Here is a 7,500-nt window from a genome sequence, read left to right on the forward strand (position 1 = left end):
CCCCCCCCCCCACCCCCCCACCCCACCCCCCGCCCCTCTTTCCCTTGTACGCCCACGCTTCGCTTAACTCCTAAACACACTCCCCTCGGATACCCATTCCCAGAACCCCTCCCTTTCCATAATCTTCTCTTCCTTTCCCTTCCTTTCTCTCCTTTCTTCTCGCCTCCCCTTTCCCACTCCCTCCCCCACCCATCCTCTCCCCTTCCTCTCCTCCCCTTTCCTCCTCTCTCTTCTCTTCCCTTTCACTCCCTGCTCCTTTCTCTTCACTCGCTAACCTCCCCTCCCCTTCCTTCCCCTCCCCTCCAAGACCCTCCCTTCCCTCCCAAACCCCTCCTTTTTCCTCCCCTTCCCTCCCCTCCCAGCTCCTCCTCTTTCCTCCCCTTCTATCCTTTCCTCTCCGCTCCTCTCTCTTACGATCAAAGCCCATCACATATCCCTTAACCTCCCCTCCCCTCCCCTCTCCTCTCACCCCATCCCATCCCTTCCCTTCCCCCTTTCCATATCTCCTCTCCGCACCTCTCCTTTCCTCCCCTCTCCTCCCCTCCTCCTCTCCTTTCCCTTCTCCTCTTCCATATTTTCTTCACTCATCCCCCCTTCCCTCCCATCTCCCTTCCCCTCCCCTCACCTCACCTCCCCTCCCCTCTCAATTCCTCTATTCCTCTCCCACCTCCTCCCATCTCCTCTCCTCCCATATCCCTTTCCCTTTCCTTCCCTCCTCCTCCCTCCTCCCCCATTCCCTCTCACTTAATCCATCAAATTTCCTGAATTTATCGCGGGTTTTCCTCCGTCCATTCTCTCGCGTTTGTGTTTCTGCCTCTCTCTCTCTCTCTCTCTCTCTCTCTCTCTCTCTCTCTCTCTCTCTCTCTCTCTCTCTCTCTCTCTCTCTCTATCTATCTATCTATCTATCTATCTCTCTCTCTCTCTCTTTCTTTCTCTCTCTTTCTCTCTCTTTCTCTCTCCTCTCCCATTCCTTTTTCTTCTCCTTCTCCTCCTTCTCCTCATTCTCTTCCTCCTCCTCCTCCTACTACTACTACTACTACTACTACTACTACTACTACTACTACTACTACTACTACTACTACTACTACTACTACTACTACTACTACTACCACTACTACTCCTTTTCCTCCTCCTCCTTGTCTTCCTCTTCTTCTTCTTCCTCTTCCTCTTCCTCCTCCTCCTCCTCCTCCTCCTCCTCCTTTTCCTCCTCCAACTACTACTACTCCTCCTTTTCCTCTTCCTCCTTGTCTTCCTCTTCTTCCTCCTCCTCATCCACCCCCTCCTACTACTTCTCTTTCTTTTCCTCTTCCTCCTTCTCCTCGTCGTCCCCTCTTCCTCCTTCTCCTCGTCGTCCCCTCATCATCCTCCTCTTCATCCCCTCCCTCTAACCTCCTCCCCCCCGCCTCCCTATTCCCCGCCCTTGCCACACCTCCCTCCCTCCCCTTTCTCCTTCTCCGCCCCTACCCATCCTCTCTCCCCCCCCTCGTCCCCCTCGTCCCCGATCCCTATTGCCCGCTTCTACACCCACTCCCCTCCCTTCCTTCCCCTCCTCCTCCCTCGCCACCTATTCCCCGATCCAATCCCCCATCCTCTCTCCCTCTCCCGCCTCCCTCGCTCCCTTCCTCCCTCTCTTCCCTTCCTCCCTCCCTCGCCTCCCTTCCCCTCCTCCTCCTCCCTTCCTCTCTCCTCATCTCTCCCTCTCCCGCCTCCCTCCCTTCCCGTCCTCCTCCCTCGCCTCCCTCCCTTCCCCTCCTCCTTCTCCCTTCCTCCCTTCCTCCCTCCCTCTCTTCCCCTCCTCCTCCCTTGCTTCTCTCCCTCCCTTCCCGTCCTCCTTCCTCCCTCCCTCCCTCCCTTCCCGTCCTCCTCCCTCCCTCCCTCCCTTCCCCTCCCTTCCCGTCCTCCTCCCTCGCCTCCCTCCCCCCTCCCTTCCCCTCCCCCTCTCTCCCTCCCTCCCTCCCTTCCCGTCCTCCTCCCTCCCTCCCTCCCTTCCCCTCCCCCTCTCTCCCTTCCTCCCTCCCACCTATTCTCCGATCCTATTCCCCCTCCTCTCTCCCTCTCCCTTCCTCCCTTCCTCCCTCCTCCTCCCTCGCCTCCCTTCCCCTCCTCCTCCTCCCTCCCTCCTCCTCCTCCTCCTCTCTTCCTCTCCCGCCTCCCTCCCTCCCTCTCTTCCCCTCCTCCTCCCTCACTCCCTCCCCCTCCTCCTCCCTCCCTCTCTTCCCCTCCTCCTCCCTCACTCCCTCCCCCTCCTCCTCCCTCCCTCCCTTCCCCTCCTCCTCCTCCTCCTCCCTCGCCTCCCGGGCTCTCGCTTCCTCCGTTCCCCTCCTCCTCCTCCCTCCCTTCCCCTCCCTTCCCCTCCTCCCTCCCCTCCCCCTCCCTCCCTTCCCCTCCCTCCCTCCCTCCCCTCCTCCCTCCCTTCCTCCCTCGCCCCCCTCGCCTCTCTTCCCCTCCTCCTCCCTCCCTTCCCCTCCCCCTCCTCCTCCTCCCCCTCCTCCTCCCTCGCCTTCCTCCCTCCCTTCCCCTCCTCCCTCCTCCTCCTCCTCCCTCCCCCTCCTCCTCCCTCTCCCGCCTCCCTCCCTCCCTCCTCCTCCTCCCGCTTCAGCCCGAGGCCACAGGTGTTGGTATCTCGCTAAACCATCATTCGCACGTCTATGACACCAGGCGCAGATGCTCGGTTCATTACGCCCCGGCCACACCTGCGACACCTGCAAATAAGTTCTCTTTCCGCGGAATTTATTGATTGCTGTCTGTTTCCCCCGGTTATTCATTGCTATGAGGTCGGGTCGGGTCGGGGGCGGGGGGGTTGCAGGTCGGGGTTGCGGTGTCTGGTCTGCTTTTGGTTTTTTTTTTTTTTTTTTTTTTTTTTTTTTTTTTTTTTTTTTAGTAGTATTGTATTAGGTTTTGATTTATCTGTGTCTGTCTGTTTGTCTGTCTGTCTGTCTGTCTGTCTGTGTACTCCTCTCCCCTCCCCCTCCCCCTCCCCTTGCTTTGTTTCTCTCAATGTGTTTTATTTTTCTCGGGTTGTGTCTGTTCGTTTGTTTAGGTTTGTCTCTGACTCTCATTCTTACTCTCATTCTGACTTTTTTTTTCTTCTCTCTCTCTTTTTTTTTCTCTCCTCTCTCTCTCTCTCTCTCTCTCTCTCTCTCTCTCTCTCTCTCTCTCTCTCTCTCTCTCTCTCTCTCTCTCTCTCTTCTATTTTTCTCTCCCTCCCTCCTTCCTTCTCTTTTTCTCTCCCTCCCTTCTTCCTTCTCTTTTTCTCTCCCTCTTTCCCTCCCCCCCTCCTTCCCCTACGCCCAACCTCCCTTTCTCCCCCCCCTCCCCATCCCCGCTCCGCCCACCCCCCTCCCCTCTCTGGAGCGAGCACGCCCATACGTTTCCTCGCGGGATGAGCGTGAGGCTGCGACGTCCTCCCGCTATTGACGAGCGGAGTCTGAGAAGAGCCTCACCTCCGGCGTGCTCGCCCTCCACTTGGGCAGCCTCATTCCACCTCTCCACTCACTCTCCACCTCTCCGCCGCTCTAGATTCGGACTCCCGCACGCCCACGCCCACGCTTCGCCGCCGCCCGCGTGGCTGCTGCGGATGAAAAATTCCCCGGAAAATCTAATACGCTCAAAAAGTATGTTCGTGTGTAAATATTCCGCGACGATAAATTGCGAGCGCGCCTGGCTGCTCCCCCTCCCTCCCTTCCAACCCCCCCCCCCCACCTCCCGCCCCACCGCACCGGCCCGGGCGACTGCGTGTATAATTAGCAAGATGTTCTTGTATTAAGTCATTGCGTTACGTCGGCCGCTGTGCCACTCCGCCGCCGCAGCTGCCGTCGCGAGAACGGCCGTTGCAATTGCAACATTAAGAACTACGTTTTTTATTGTTATTATTATTATTATCGTTGTTTTGTTTAATGAACAGCGTGTCTTTATGCTTTGGATTGTTCATATTAGGGGTCGGTCGAGTTTTTTTTTTTTTTATCCCCACCGAGGTTTTTGTTTTGTTTTGAAGCTGACCAGGTGTTTCTGATTCCGCCCAGAGATTAATGTTTATCCCAAGCGGTTTATTTTGATTTATTGCTTGAGATTGTCCCCGACTCCGGAGGGTCAAAGGTCGTCTCCCCCCGTCCTGCTCTGCTTGGGACAGGTTTCCTTGAGCCTTGTCATTTCCGGTGGTCCTACGATCACTCTTGCGTAATCTTCGTATAATTATTTCTTGTTGCGTATTTTTTTTCCATTATTTTTAGATATGTATTTATTTTTGTACTATTTATTTACGGGTTATTTCTCTGTGTATGATGTTTTTCTTTTAGGTAGGGCAGAGAAGGTCAAGTAGGTTATTTTGCAAGGGAATCTGTTACGATTGCACAAAAAATAACGTCCAAGAATCTAGAAGTATAGGTATTACATTCACAATGGAATTTCGATATCTTAGATATGCGTATTTTTCCTTTAATTACTTATTTAAGCTATACTTTATAAATATTGCTATTGCATAGATTTATTCAGAATTCCCATCATTACCGCTCGCGATTTTCCGATTCAGTAGTTAGTAAGGTCATCCAGGGAGCGCCACCGCATGACAGCACATACCATGAGCATGACAGCAGTGCTCATGGTATGTGGCCATTGAGCACCAGGAAAGCTAACATGGTTCTCCGCCGTGCTAGATGGCAAAGGTGTATGGATAATGACTGCCATCGTTACTGAAATATGTTGATTATGGGAGAAATTTGAATTTATAAAGTCAGCGCTGGGTCAAGAGAAACCCTCCTCCCCAAACTCCACCCTCATTTTGAGAGAGAGGGAGAGAGGGAGGGAGGGAGGGAGGAAGGGAGAGAGGGAGGGAGGAAGGGAGAGAGGGAGGGAGGAAGGGAGAGAGAGAGAGAGGCGGGGGGGAAGAGGGAGGAAGGAATGGAGAGGGAGAGAGAGGGGGGGGAGCAGGGAAGGGAGATAGAGGGAGAGAGGGGAGGAGGGAGGAAGGGAGAGAGAGGGAGGGAGGGAGGGAGAGAGAGAGAGAGAGAGAGAGAGAGAGAGAGAGAGAGAGAGAGAGAGAGAGGGAAGAGAAGAGAGGGAGAAGAAGAGAGAGAGAGAAAGGGAGGGGAAGAGAGATTGAGGAGAGAGAGAGAGAAGAGAAGACCAGTGAACGAGAAAGAGATAGGTATGTGAACAGAGAGAGAGAGAGAGAGAGAAGAGAGAGAGTGAAAAAGAAAGAGAGAAAGGAAGAGAAAGAAGAAAAGGAGAGAGAGAGAGAGAGAAAGACAGAGATAGAGAAGAGAGAGAGAGAGAGAGAGAGAGAGAGAGGGAGGGGAGAGAGAGAGAGAGAGAGAGGGAGGGAGGAAGAGAGAGTGAGAGAGAGAGAGAGAGAAAGAGAGAGAGCGAGTGAAAGAGAAAGAGATAGAGTATGTGAGGTGGGAGAAAGAGAGAGGAGAAAGAGAAGAGTGAGAGGATGTCTCGACCCGCTTCTTCTTCCGGCTCTCGTCGCGCGCTCGCTCTGCTCTCTCTCTTATCTACTCTTTCTTCTCTCCCTCTCTCTTCTCTTCTCTTCTTTCTCGCTCATCTTGCTCCTCTCTATCTTCTCTCTTTTTTTTTTTTTGGTGTGGGTTGTTTTTTTGTTTTTTGTTTCAGATAGACTTATACAGCTTATCATCATCATTGTAGATTTAAAGATCTTTACATATTATATTGTGAAGAACCTCAAGACAATCATCTTATTTAGTAGTATTGCTTGAGGTTATATACTTATTCTAAAGAAAAAAAATACACTCTAAAAATGTACATTAGAAATAAAGGGGGCATATTCCACATGGATATTTTTAGTGTTTGGCAGTTTAACTTTTTTTTCTTTTCTTTTTACATATTAAAAATAATGCGTTCCACTGAGTAAGTCATTTACCTTCAAAGATCTTGACCCAAAGTCCGTCCTAAGACGTTCAACTTTCAGATCATTACACTGTTTTGTTCTAACATCACTATTTTCTTCCACAGTTGGAAAAGTGACTAGCCAATCCGATATCTTCCGGTTTACTGTTCATTATACTTGTAGTGCATAATATATATATATATAATAATATATATATTTATATATATATATATATATATATATATATATATATATATATATATATATATATATTTTTTTTTTTTTTTTTTTTTTTTTTTTTTTTTTTTTGTTTTTTTTTTTTAACCACTGTAATTGTTTAATGATCAGACTGATATGGCCATATTTTCTGACCCCTCCCATTGCTACTCTCGCAGCAAAATGTTTAATATTTTGTGCTCTTTCTAACTGTGCAGTATTAATTGTTCTCCTTGTTACTAAACAGTAATCAATAATACTAAGAGCCAATGCCTTAATAACTTGAATCCGAGTGCATTCATCAAAACTATCATTAATGCGATTCATGCACATTAAGATCCCTGAAACTCCTCTTCATAATTCATCGCTATTCACATCAATTAGGATATCCACATTAAATAGCACGTAGCGATCCACGTGTAGGCCTAGAGTTTTAGCTTATGTGCTTGGATTGATGTATTCGTTATCAACCCTAATCCTTATATCATCGGGAATTCTAAAAAACAACACTGAGTATTTTTTGCATTAAGCATCAAATGATTTTGAAGAAAATAATTTTTGCTTCATGTAATGTAAATTCAGCTTGTTTAACCAATTTTTAGATGTTTTCTATGATGTCTGATAATAAAAATTGAGTATATTCTGCATACTAAACCAACACACTTTTATTTACATAAATTAAAAATAAAATCGGTCCCAGTGTTGACCCTTGAGAGACACCGTAATCGACCTTTGTTATGTCAGAAGTTCCATTGTTAATTCCTAATGATTGTATCATATAACAAAATTAATATGTTGATTATCGGAGAAATTTGAATTTATAAAGTCAGCGCTGGGTCAAGAGAAAATTTCCTCCCCAAACTCCACCCACATTTTTAGAGAGAGGGAGAGAGGGAGGGATGGTGAGAGAGAGAGAGAGAGAAAGAGAGAGGGGGGGGGAGGGAGGGAAGGTGAGAGAGAGAGAGGGGGGGGAGGGAGGGAGGGAAGGTGAGAGGGAGGGAGGGAAGGTGAGAGGGAGGGAGGGAAGGTGAGAGAGAGAGAGGGAAGATGAGAGAGAGGGAGGGAAGATGAGAGAGAGGGAGGGAAGATGAGAGAGAGAGAGAGAGACAGAGACAGGGATAAGGAACGAGAGAATGAAAGGAGGAGGAGAAAGGGAGGAGGGAATAAGGGCGAGGGGCAGAGGAAAAGAGGGGAGGAAGGCGAGGGGAAGAAGCTTTGACGATAGGGAGAGAGGGACGGACGGAGAGTGTTTGGGAGGAGAGAGGGGAGAGGGAATGAATGGCGGGGAAATGTGTGAGAGGGGAAAAGGTGGAGAGCGCGAATAAGTATAGCAAGGATAGAAACGGGAGACAGGAGGAAGTTCCAAACCGAAGCGCTGCATTGAGAACACGGAAGAGGAAGGAGAGAGAGAGAGAGAGAGAGGAGAGAGAGAGAAGAGA

General features: G+C 49.8%; 1 protein-coding gene across 4 annotated transcripts in view; it reads left to right on the plus strand.

Annotated features, from left to right (window-relative positions):
• The window catches only part of LOC122246701 (CBFA2/RUNX1 partner transcriptional co-repressor nervy), a 201,663-nt gene that overhangs the window by 23,240 nt on the left and 170,923 nt on the right, over nucleotides 1-7,500 (plus strand). The gene's annotated exons all lie outside the window — the stretch shown is intronic.

This window comes from Penaeus japonicus, unplaced genomic scaffold (assembly GCF_977035675.1).
Source record: "Penaeus japonicus unplaced genomic scaffold, GWHDUDI00000001_assembly GWHDUDI00000015, whole genome shotgun sequence".
In the NCBI taxonomy this organism is placed as follows: domain Eukaryota; kingdom Metazoa; phylum Arthropoda; class Malacostraca; order Decapoda; family Penaeidae; genus Penaeus; species Penaeus japonicus.